The sequence below is a fragment of the Oncorhynchus kisutch genome, linkage group LG25 (assembly GCF_002021735.2).
Source record: "Oncorhynchus kisutch isolate 150728-3 linkage group LG25, Okis_V2, whole genome shotgun sequence".
Taxonomy (NCBI): domain Eukaryota; kingdom Metazoa; phylum Chordata; class Actinopteri; order Salmoniformes; family Salmonidae; genus Oncorhynchus; species Oncorhynchus kisutch.
In genome coordinates this window covers 15209900-15223233 of record NC_034198.2, presented here as the reverse complement: position 1 = coordinate 15223233, position 13334 = coordinate 15209900, and positions in this window count along the sequence as shown.

Below are 13334 nucleotides of genomic sequence, written 5' to 3'. Positions count from 1 at the left end.
GCTATGATGTCATACATTATATCCATCGCCGTGTTGTCAGTGATGTCTACTGTCATGCGCGCGCACACATATATATATATACACACACACACACACAGGGAATCCGCAAAGGGCTTTTAGTTCATCCCATCGCTGTTGGATGAAAACCATGTTACTAAATTTTAGCCTATTTTCCTTTTTTACATGCAGGGATAGGCTATTGAAAGCAGTTGGCTAACTCCGCTCAAATGTAGCCTACTCTGAACATTTCATGACTCTGGGACCAAGAAAATGTAGGCCTATTTGAAATAGCTTCTGAAGTTTTATAATTGTATATTCGTTCATGGAAAAATATGGCAGTTTTTTTGATTTCCTGAAAATGTTCTGTTTTGGAGATTAGATTTTCATCTGCCAGCGATGTAAATGGCCAAGGACATTCTACTGGAGCCATGCATGTGTGCAGTTGCGACCAGTCATTAAGGGCAGATGGGTTTGAGCCCCACATTTTAAGCAACAAAAAAAAAATACACTACCGGTCAAAAGTTTTAGAACACCTACTCATTCAAGTTTTTTTTATATTTTTTACTATTTTCTACATTGTAGAATAGAAGTGAAGACATCACAACTATGTAATAACACATATGGAATCATGTAGTAACCAAAAAAGTGTTAAACAAATCAAAATAGATTGTATGTTTCAGATACTTCAAATAGCCACCCTTTGCCTTGATGACAGCTTTGCACACTCATGGCATTCTCTCAACCAGTTTCATGAGGTAGTCACCTGGAATACATTTCAATTAACCTCTCTGCGCACCGAACCCGTTAGCGGGATTAAATTCGACAACATACGGTGATCGCTACATAAATAGTATTTTGTTTGATAAAATCCATTTTTATAGCCTAACACGAAACATTTTGTGAACCGCTTGTGTCGTGAATTCCGTCTCATTCTATTTTCGACGACACATTCGATGTAAATACACACACTAAACGTGACTTTTCCAGTCATGTTTGGTTTCATTGCAATCAACTGGTTATTTGTAACAAAACCAAACATGATGGGTCATTTCGCGGGACGTATTGACTGAAAGAAACCGATTTGAAGACAACAAGTAATGACATCATTGTGCACCAATGATATGACCGCTGTTTCATTGATTGACTGTATTTTAACCCAATTACCACTGATCGTCTTGAAATCTAGCTGGGTAGATAGCCAATGAGCTGAGGTAAACGGCAATATGTAATGTTTATGTGTTGGAAGACCAACCCATGTAGTAAACTCCGGCGTAAAGAGGGTCATTCGCCATTGAAGATTCATACTGGAAGGAGCGCATGTTACTCACAGCACTATTTGGTAAAGCGCATCTTCAGCTGTTTATATATAAATCAGTATGGCGACTAAGTCAGGGAAAGCTAAATCTAAGTCTAGATATACAGATGTACACACAATTTTAGAAAAAATTGATCGGGAAAGTGAGACAGAGATTGTTGGAGGACGATTCATTTAGCTAGCATAGCTTTGATTCCCAAATGGAGGAATATTTTTTGAACGGAGAGGACATAGTTTTGGACTGGTAAGTTCTTCTCATGCTAATGCCGTTGTTTGAAATTAATAATATAAAATATTATTTGTGATTAAAAAAAATTTTTGTTGCACTATATAAAAATGTAATGAAATGTGTAAAGTACACGTTGGCTATACATTGTGGGTGAGGGTATGTTTGTATTTATGTGTATGACCCATAGCCTATGTTTGTATGTACATGTATGACCCATAGCCTATGTTTGTGTGTGTATATATCCATATTGTGGATTAGAGGGAGCATGGCCGAGATGCGTGTGTCTGCCGCTCCAACCCACCCCCACATGAAATAGCCTATTTGAGGCTGTTGAGGGGAGGGCAGGCCCACAACAATGGCCAAAGTGAAATGGAGACAGTAGATATATCTGGTCTGTTGTAATATAATAGAGACAGTAGATCTAGCTGGTCTGTCATAATATAATAGAGACAGTAGATCTAGCTGAAATGTCATAATTTAAATAGACAGTAGATCTAGCTGAAATGTCATAATATAAAATAGACAGTAGGTCTAGCTGGTCTGTCATAATATAAATGAGACAGTAGATCTAGCAGGTCTATAATAATATATTCAACCTTATGTTCCATGTACTCTATATATATCTGTTTATTATACCTGTTGATACAGAGCTCATATGTGAAACTATTCTAACTGAACATTTTCTTTCACAGTGACACTGACTCCGAATGGGAGCCCCCAGTGCCAAGGTGTCCATCCCCCACTGAAGCTGGTTCATCCAGCCGGACACCTGTTGCCTCAGCGCTACTGGGGCATGGACCGCAAAAAATGGCCCCATTCCAACTGCAATAAAGGACTACAACAAGAGCATGGGAGGTGTGGACCTGTCAGATGCGCTGATAGGCTATTACAATGTTCTCCATAAGATGATGAAATGGTACAAAACATTCTATCATTTCATCGACATTGCTGTGGTGAATGCATTCATCCTACACAAGGAAATGGCTAAGAGCTGTGGAAAGCCCCCCATTGCACAGCTAGCCTTCAGAGAGCTGCTCATCAAGGAGCTTGCTGGCTACAGCACCACTGCACCACGTTCTGGCCCCTCTACCTCTATCCCTTCTGCTCCTGCCACAAGTGGTGTTCATCTGCCCAAATTTATTTCTGCAGGTATGGATGTGCCTTAGGGCCAAAAGGGCACAGCATGGAGGCGTCGCTGTGTTCTTTGCAAAATGAAGTCCCCCATCACCTGCACCACATGCTTGGTGACCCTCTGCTTTACAGCAGAAAGAGACTGCTATGGCACCTGGCATCAGCAGCACAATATTGAGTAGAGGACTGAGGGTCTTCCAAATATTGAAAGTGTTATTTTGTAAATTTATATTTTTTTTTTTCATGTTTTTTCTCAATTTTTGGGTGTGTGTGTTAGAATACCATTTTGGTATTTTGTATATAGTTATTCCATTCAAAATGTATAACTTCACCAATTTGGCCACTTGGGTACATTTGGGCTACTTGTGTGGGACACCTGGGTGACTTCATGATAAATGTCATGTAGCACACTCATTTTAGAAGTTATCATTCTGACACTTTGCACAAGTACTGTTGCCCTCTTATGTTTTTCACTGAAATTGTCCCCATCATTCTATCTGAATGTTTGTTTTGTCTTGTTCATTTTAAAGATGATGATAGAACAATAAAAATAAAAAACATGCTTTTTTTCATTGTATTATCTAAACCAGATCTATTGTGTTATATTCTCCTACATTCAATTCACATTTACACAAACTTCAGAGTGTTTTCTTTCAAATGAAATCAAGAATATGCATTATCCTTGGTTCTGTGCCTGAGCTACAGGCAGTTAGATTTGGGTATGTCTTCAGGTGGAAATTGAAAAAAGTAGGGGGTAGCTGTAAGAGGTTTTAACAGGTGTGCCTTCTTAAAAGTTAATTTGTGTAATTTCTTTCATTCTTAATGCGTTTGAGCCAATCAGTTGTGCTGTGACAAGGTAGGGCCCTATTTGGTAAAATACCAAGTCCATATTATGGCAAGAACAGCTCAAATACACAAAGAGAACCGACAGTCCATCATTACTTTGAGACATGAAAGTCAGTCAATACGGAACATTTCAAGAACTTTTAAAGTTTCTTTGAGTGCAGTCGCAAAAACTATGGTGAAACTGTCTCTCATGAGGACCGCCACAGGAATGAAAGACCCAGAGTTAACTCTGCTGCAGAGTGTAAGTTCATTAGAGTTACCAGCCTCAGAAATGACAGCCCAAATAAATGCTTCACAGAGTTCAAGTAACAGACACTTCTCAAAATCAACTGTTCAGAGGAGACTGTGTAAATCAGGCTTTCATAGTCGAATTGCTGCAAAGAAAACACTACTATTTTTTTGTTTTGTTTTTTAAAATGTATTTAACAAGGCAAGTCAGTTAAGAACAAATTCTTATTCACAATGACAGCCTACCCCGGGCCAATTGTGCACCAACCTATGGGACACCCAATCACGGCCAGATGTGATGCAGTCTGGATTCGAACCTCTTACACTGAGATGCAGTGCCTTAGACCGCTGCACCACTTGGGAGCCCAACTAAAGGACACCAATGAGAAAAAGAGACTTGCCTGAGCCAAGAAACATGAGCAAAGGACATTAGACCGATAGAAATGTGTTGTTTGGTCTGGAGTCCAAATTGGAGATTTTTGGTTCCAACCACCATGTGTTTGTGAGACGCAGTGCGGATTAAGAATTATCTCCACATGTGTATTTCCCACCGTAAGGCATGGAGGAGGTGTGATGGTGTGGGGGAGCTTTCCTGGTGACACTGTCAGTGATTTATTTTGAATTCAAGCCACGCTTAACAAGCATGGCTACCATAGCATTCTGTAGCGATACGCATCCCATCTGGTTTGTGCTTAGTGGGACTATCATTTATTTTTCAACAGGACAATGACCCATCACACCTACAGGCTGTGTAAGGGCTATTTGACCAAGAAGCAATGTGATGGAGTGCTGCATCAGATGACCTGGCCTCCACAATCACCCGACCTCAAACAAATTGAAATGGTTTGGGATGCGTAAGACCGCAGAGTGAAGGAAAAGCAGCCAACAAGTGCTCAGCATATGTGGGAACTCCTTCAAGACTGTTGGAAAAGGATTCCAGATGAAACTGGTTGAGAGAATGCCAAGAGCATGCAAAGCTGTCATCAAGGCAAAGGGCAGCTATTTGAAGAATCTCAAATATAAAATATATTTTGATCTGTTTAACAGATTTTATGTCTTCACTATTATTCTAGAAAATAGAAAATAGTAAAAATAAAGAAAAACCCTAGAATGAATAGGTGTTCTAAACCTTTGACCAGTAGTGTATATACACTACTGGTCAAAAGTTTGGGGTCACTTAGAAATGTTCCTGTTTTTGTCCATTAAAATAATACAGTGTGGACATTTTTTATGTTGTAAATTACTATTTTAGCTGGAAACCTCAGATTCTTTATGGAATATCTACATAGGCATACAGAGGCCCATTATCAGCAACCATCACTCCTGTGTTCCTATGGCACGTTGTGTTAGCTAATCCAAATTTATCATTTTAAAAGGCTAATTGATCATTAGAAAACCCTTTTGCAATTATGTTAGCACAGCAATAAAGAAGCAATAAAACTGGCCTTCTTTAGACTAGTTGAGTATCTGGAGCATCAGAATTTGTGGGTTTGATTACAGGCTCAAAACAGACAGAACCAAAGTACTTTCTCCTGAAACTCGTCAGTCTATTCTTGTTCTGAGAAATTAAGGCTATTCCATGTGGGAAATTGCCAAGAAACTGAAGATCTTGTACAACGCTGTGTACTTCTCCCTTCACAGTACAGCAAAAACTGGCCCTAACCAGAATAGAAAGAGGATTGGGAGGCCCCGGTGCACAACTGAGCAAGAGGACAAGTACATTAGAGTGTCTTGTTTGAGAATCAGACGCCTCACAAGTCCTCAAATGGCAGCTTCATTAAATAGTACCCACAAAACACCAGTCTCAACGTCAACAGTGAAGAGGCGACTCCGGGATGCTGGCCTTCTAGGCAGAGTTCCTCTGTCCAGTGTCGGTGTTCTTTTGCCCATCTTAATCTTTTATTTTTATTGGCTAGTCTGAGATATGGCTTTTTCTTTTCAACTCTGCCTAGAAAGCCATCATCCCGGAGTCGCCTCTTCACTGTTGACGTTGAGACTGGTGTTTTGTGGGTACTATTTAATGAAGCTGCCAGTTGAGGACTTGTGAGGTGTTAATATGTGTCACATATCAGTTTGCAAACGATGTAAAAAAAAATATATATATATCATTGAGTTAATAAAGCCGCATACAAACATGGTCTCTTTTTTGTTTTCTTGATTAAGGCAATACCAAAATGCAAGTGTTTCAGCCTAGCTCAGTGCTTTCTGTGGTGATAGTGCAGAAAATACAGAACGTTGCACCGTGATTGGCCCAGTGTTCTGTCACTCATGGGGACACTACTTCACCGCCAAGTCTAAGGGTGGAGCTAGAAAATTCAAGCCGATTGGGTGCTGCCATAGAGTTACATTAGAAGTGCCTATCCAAGAAGGCTCAATGTCATTGGCCACAGATAAAATGACGTCAAATCACATTATATCTACAGTAGCTTTGATTGGACTTTCAACTTCTTAGCTAGCAGTCATCATCATGAATCAAGTTGACAATCTACTGGCAAATCCTTTTGAATCCTAAGAAGAGAAATAATGAACAGAAAGTAAAGATAAAACGTATCAGTGCTCATCGGCCATAAACATTACACAACAAGTTGGAAATCGCAAATTCAACAATGAGAGGTTTGGAAGGAATCAGTGGCTAACCTCAAGCATTGCAAAGCAATCATTAGTCTGCTATTCAGTGTAGTGGCTTTTTGGTCCCAAGTCTAAGATTAAGGGTCTATTTTCCAAGTTTAAAATGATAAACATTCAACATTGGCCATGCTGTCAATGAAGCCTGATTTGTGCCGCTCAAAACAACTGTTAACTCGGAACAGCAAAATCTGACTTTAGTGAGTTCAGAGGGGTTGGGTTAAATGCGGAAGACACACTTCAGTTGAATACATTCAGTTGGACAACTGACTAGCTATCCCCCTTTCCCTTTCCCTTTCAAAACAATTGGGAACTCGGGGAAAATGAGCTATGACTGGGAAAATACGTTTTGAACTGTCATCCAACTCGGAATTGTACATTCGGAACTCAGTCCTCTTTCTAAAGCTTTGACCTGAAAATCACTGACATCATTATGATTGAACCTTTTTTTCCCCTGAGTTCCCAGTTGTCTTGAAAGCACCATAAATCCAGAGAACATCAGACTTTGATTACAAAGTTTGATGACAAAATTTGCCCACGGAGGACAGCCACGCCACCTTCCTTTTCAAGTGAGCACAGCACAACAAGGTGAGTCCAAAAATGTCTTGTATGCTGCTGCATAAATGATGTAATATGCCAGGGAGGTATGTATACTGTAGCTAAGAAAGTAATACTAAGTGTATGTTGTGTAGTAAGCTGTTAGTAGCTCATGTGCCTCACACGAATAATTTGGTCTATTTCACCTTTTAATTTTGCCTACTGTTCTGACTTGGTGGTGTACATGTAGCCTATAACCTGTTTTTTTTGTATAGAAATGTAGTCATTGAATATTGTAAGAGCTTTCACTGGCTGCTTAATTGCCCCCTATATTTATCCTACTGTTCTGACTTGGTGTACAGGGAGAACACCGTAAGAATGGCCCATGTTCTGAATTCTGTCGCTGTACATTTCAAAAGTGCCAAACAAAGTTATATTGACGACGTCCGTCCTAGCTCGCTCATTTATTTCTTAATCGAAATTATGGTTTGCCTTTTATCGGCTTGTTGTCCCCTTATGCCATAGTTAGTACATCTCAATTGTCAGTAGAAACCACATTTGTTTAAGCAAGTCAGCCATATCAGCTATTTTTTTAAAGGCAGTAAATGAGGCTGAATTAACTGTTTCACTACCAGACAAGGCTCTGCTGATAGCCAGGTGTAGCAGTGGTAAGGTGTTGGGACAGCTTTATGTAGGCCCTAACAGTTATAGTGCAATTCATATATTGTTTAGTGTTGTGTTGTGGCTTTGCTGGCATGCATCCCACATCTGTTTTATCCCCAGTGCATTCTACAGTCTGTTGTCTCCATCTCGTGGCCACAAGGAGGAAGTGCGCCTTTTTGACATCCTTTTCCGCAGCAACCGGTCAACAGGATCAATGTAACAGTTTAGCTTCGTCCCTCTCCTCGCCCCTACCTGGGCTCGAACCAGGGACCCTATGCACACATAAACAACATTCACCCTTGAAGCATCGTTACCCATCGCTCCACAAAAGCCTTGCAGAGCAAGGGGAACAACTACTTCAAGGTCTCAGCGCGAGTGACGTCACCGATTGAAACGCTATTAGCGCGCACCCCGCTAACTAGATAGCCATTTCACATCGTTTACACGGGGCAGGAAGAGATGGGCGTGAAAGAGCTCGAGCGGCGACCTGAACACCATCGGTTCAATGAAGAGAATAGAAAAGAAGAGGAGAGGAAAAAGAAAGTTTCCTGTTATGAGCTCGCTGGTCTGGAGTCTTTCTATAGCTCACCTGAAGGGCAGGATGGAACCCTTAATCTGCATCTCCATTGGGTGTCCTACTGGAGAGGGCGGGGCTGTAAAAACAGTGATGCCAATCACAGTCTAGCAGGCGTCAGACCACCTCCTGACGCCAGCCTCTCCTACCTTCCCTCTCCTACCTTCTATCCTACCTTCCCTCTCCTACCTCCCCTCTCCTACCCATTAGAATAGAAAACAGGAACACAGTACATAACAATAACCAGGCTATATACAAGGAGTACCAGTACCGAGTCAATTAACAGGTGTACGAGGTATTTGAAGAAATATGTACATGTAGGTAGGGGTAAACGTGACTAGGCAATCACTATAGATAGTAAACAGAGTAGCAGCAGCTATGTGGATAGTGTGTGTGTGTGATTTGTGTTTGTGAGCGTATGTAGTGTGTGTTGGAGTATAAGCATGTGTGAGTGTGTGGATAGAGTCCAATGAGTGTGCATACATAGAGTCAGTGTAAGTGTAAAAAAAAAAGAAGGTCAATGCAATAGTCTGGGTGGCCATTTGATTAACTGTTCAGCGGTTCGAGGTGTCCAATCTGCCAGGGCACCCAGGCCATCTGCTAAGGCACCAAGGCCCTTAACAAAAATAGCCAATTTAATTGATTTTTTAAAAAACTCGAAAAAAAACACTAGCTATTCTGTTGAGAAAAACATAAGTGTATTTAAATGTACATCAATTATTTGCATAGGTGATAGCCTCAATGCTGACACGAGGGAGGCACCTGAAAATGAGAAAGACCCGTGAGAAAGGCCATCCGCCTTGCAATCTGAGTCGAGGCAGTCAACATTCTGAAACTATTGAACCATAAACGTTACTGTTTAAAACCTGGACAGTTTTTGTCATTTTATGAGGCATGTCTTACAAAGGGGCTTCTCTTATAAACACTTCCTCATATGCCATTGAAACCAGTATTTCTCTCATGTTCTCAACTTTCTTTCGGTGTCCAGCAGCCAAAGACACAATCATAGTCATATTAACAACCCATGCTTGTTGTTGCGTCTTTCGGATGACCTCTTTCTAAATTTCCAAAGGATATTCCAATCTCTGTCACATGAGCGCGCTCGCATTTGCGATTCACTTTTGAGAGTAGTGTTTACAGCTAATTGCCTTTTTTTTTTAAACATTCGGCTCATAGCCTACTGCCATTTGTGCATGCTGTGCTTAATGTAAAGAAATAGCCTAATAGTTTATCAACATTTTCATCTAAAAGGTTCTGATCGGTTGCATCAGCCACATTGCCTTTTAAAATGTATTTTGATACAGTCGTTGTTATTCATTTGGGATCTATCACGACATCCCACAACTGTCCCAGAGTATGTTAGGAATATTTCTTGCTCGGCACAGAACAACAAGCTGACCAATAGAAATAGGTCAACTTCTGTACTATGGGGGATAGTAGAATGACATAGGCTTTTGCTGTTTGTTACTGATCTTGTTGGCTGACGAAAAAGTTAATGTGGACGGTTCTAACATCTTGAATAATCCCAGATGTGTGTTGAACGCACCATACTGATCATAGAAAGTGGAATGAACAGACATGGGTCTACACAGGAGAGCATGTATGGACTTGAAAAGTCATTAGTGATGACTTTACTGTAAACATGTAACCTGCAGAGGTGGTTCTCAGTTCATGGAATATACACACTGAACAAAAATATAAACACAACATGCAACCATTTAAACGATTTGACTGAGTTACGGTTCATATAAGGAAATCAGTCAATTGAAATAAATAAATTAGGCCCTAATCTATGGATTTCACATGACTGGGAATACAGATACCTTTTTTTTAAGTAGGGGCATGGATCAGAAAACCAGTCAGTATCTGGTGTGACCACCATTTGCATCATGCAGCACGACACTTCTTTGCATAGAGTTGATCAGGCTGTTGATTGTGACCTGTGGAATGTTGTCCCACTCCTCTTCAATGGCTTGCGAATGTGCTGTCATTCACATTGATCCAGAGCATCCCAAATATGCTCAATGGGTGACATGTCTGGTGAGTATGCAGGCTATGGAAGAACTGGGACATTGAGTGTACAGATCCTTGCGACATGGGGCTGTGCATTATCATGCTGAAACATGAGGTGATGGCGGCGGATGAAGGGCACGGCAATGGGCCTCAGGGTCTCGTCACAGTAACTCTGTGCATTCAAATTGACATCAATAAGGGCCTCCCAAGTGGGGCAGCGGTTTAAGGCACTGCATTGCAGTGCTTGAGGTGTCACTACAGACCTGGGTTCTATCCCAGGCTGTGTCACAACTGGCTGTGACTGAGAGTCCCAAAGGGCGGTGCACAATTGGCCCAGTGTCGTTAGGGGAAGGTTAGGGGAAGGTTGGCCGGGGGGGTCTTTACATGGCTCATTGTGCTCTAGTGACTCCTTGTGATGGGCTAGGTGCCTGCAGGCTGACTTTGGTTGTCAGTTGAACAATGTTTTCTCTGACACATTGGTGCAGCTGGCTTCTGGATTTAGCAGGTGGGTGTTAAGGAGAGTCGGTTTGGCGGGTCATGTTTCAGAGGACACATGACTTGACCTTTGCCTCTCCCGAGGCCGTTAGTGAGTTGCAGCGATGAGGCGAGATTGCAATTGGATATCGCAAAAAAACGGGGTAAAAAAGAACATTTAAAACAACGTTGATATCAGCAAACCGCCCACTCACACTACACCATACACATCTGTGGTTGTGAGGCTGGTTGGATGTACTGCCAAACTCTCTAAAACTATGTTCTCTTATTGTAAAGAAATGAACATTAAATTCTATGGCAAAAGCTCTGGTGTACATTCCTGTAGTCAGCATGCCAATTGCACACTTCCTCAAAACTTGAGACATCTGTGGCATTGTGTTGTGTGACAAAACTGTACATTTTAGTCTGGCCTTTTATTGTCTCCAGCACAAGGTGCAGAAAGATGTGTAATGATCATGCTGTTTAATCAGCCACACCTGTCAGGTGGATGGATTATCTTGGCAAAGGAGAAATGCTCACTAACAGGGAGGTAAACAAATTTATGCACAACATTTGAGAAAAATGCAGCTTTTTGTGAGTGTGGAACGTTTCTGGGATCTTTTATTTCAGCTCATGAAACATGGGACCAACACTTTACATGTTGCATTTATATTTTAGTTCAGTGTAGATGAATTACATTTATAGAGCAAAGGTTCTGCACTGCAGTTGCCTTGAATAGTCATTTCACATGAAACTCGTCAACTATAAAGGCTATTACGGGAGATGCCATTCGGAGCAGTATAATATACTCTAATATACTCTGACCTCGTCCTTGACTGTTAGACGATTACATTCTTGAAAGAACATTATAACTTCACCTTTTATCAAACTCCTTATATATAACACCAGCACAGGAGAAACAAACCGCAGTCAGAATGAATGGTAGAGACAAATCTCTGGTATTGGTATACTGAATAATACAATTTTGTCATGAAGAGCTCTCTCGGGTTTCAGGGAATACAAGCCCCAAGTTCACTGTCTTGCCTTGCCAGTGTAGACAATGGGTAGTGCTGTACGCATGCTGTTCGCAAAGAACCTTGGCATGACCCTGGACAACACCCTGTCGTTCTCTACAAACATCAAAGCAGTGACTCACTCCTGCAGGTTCATCTGTAGAGTATGACCCTACTGCAGACAGGTAGTGGCACAGGTCCTAATCCAGGCACTTATATCCCATCTGGACTAGTGCAATGTGCTGGGCTCCCCTCTTGTGCCATCAAACCTCTGCAACTTACCCAGAACGCTGCAGTCCGCCTGGCATTCAACCTTCCCAAGTTCTCCCATGTCACCCCACTCCCCCACAAACTCCAATGGCTTCCAGTCGAAGCTCACCTCCGTTGCAATACCATGGTACTTGCCTACAGAGCAGCATGAGGAACTGCCCTTCCCTACTTTCAGGCTATGCTCAAACCTTACACCCCAACCCGTGCACTCCATTCTGCCAGCTCTGGCCTCTTGGCCCTCCCACCCCTACAGAAGGGCACAGCTCATGCTCAGCCCAGTCCAAGCTCTTCTCTGTCCTGGCACTCCAATGGTGGAACCAGCTTCCCCCTGAAGCTGGGATGTCTGAGTCCCTGCCCATCTTCTGAAAACATCTGAAACCCTGCCTCTTCAAAGAGTATCTTAGGAAATCTTAGGAAAGTTTGAGATGTTAAGTCTTGGCTAGATTGGTGTTTTGTGCATCTCTTACAAATTGGGCATTCTCGTACAATTACATTTTCATAAGATTCTTGATTAGAATGAACATCCATCTGCTCACTATTTGATGACGTAGGTCTCACTGCATGGCATTTTGATAGCAAAACAGCTCAACCATTTCCTTGTTTGTAAAAAAAAGAAGCTTGTCCTGTTATGTGATACGCCCGCATTTTGCAACGCCAGTGTTACAGGATGTGCAAAGTCTCCCATTGGACCTTTGGCGGTAACAACTTTCAGAAGAGAGAGCTGTCAAGGTATGTGCTCTTCTTTCAGCCAAATATACTCTGGGATTGCACTTGGCTCCTACTTAGTGAAGCCACGGATGCCCAGAAAACTAGCACCGTGAGATTTTTCTTTTTAATATAAAAACTTCACATCCATCTTTTAAAAACACTCGTATGCATTTGATCCATGGCTATCAGGAAACCCGAACCATGACCATATGGCTGAGCCTAACTGAATCTGTGCTAATGCCGATTAAATGTGTTTGTCTATCAGACTGTTAGATATGATCATCTGACTATATTAGAATGTAGTGTGGCTTAACACTCAAATGATAAACATGATAAAGCAGAACAGTGATTAGAATAATGGTTCATATCATTGGAAAACCACTTGGAGAAACATACGCAGCCTACCGGCGATACGGTGGACAAAAAAGTCACACCCTGGACCGGAGGGCCGTAATAACACTGCTATGTGTGTGTGTGTGTGCTTATCTTTGTCCAGAGTGCCCAGTGTGTCCACTGCCTTCAGAGATCACACAGCGGGATTTGATTTCAGAGGGCAAGATGAAGCTATAGTACCTGTCCAATCCTCTCAGATCTACAGGAGTGCCAATGAGGTCTAGGGGTTGATTTGGGATGGGGCAAGATTGTTGTGCCCTGTCCAAAAACCACCATATACCAGATTGGTGATTGACACGAAGACCAACGACAAAA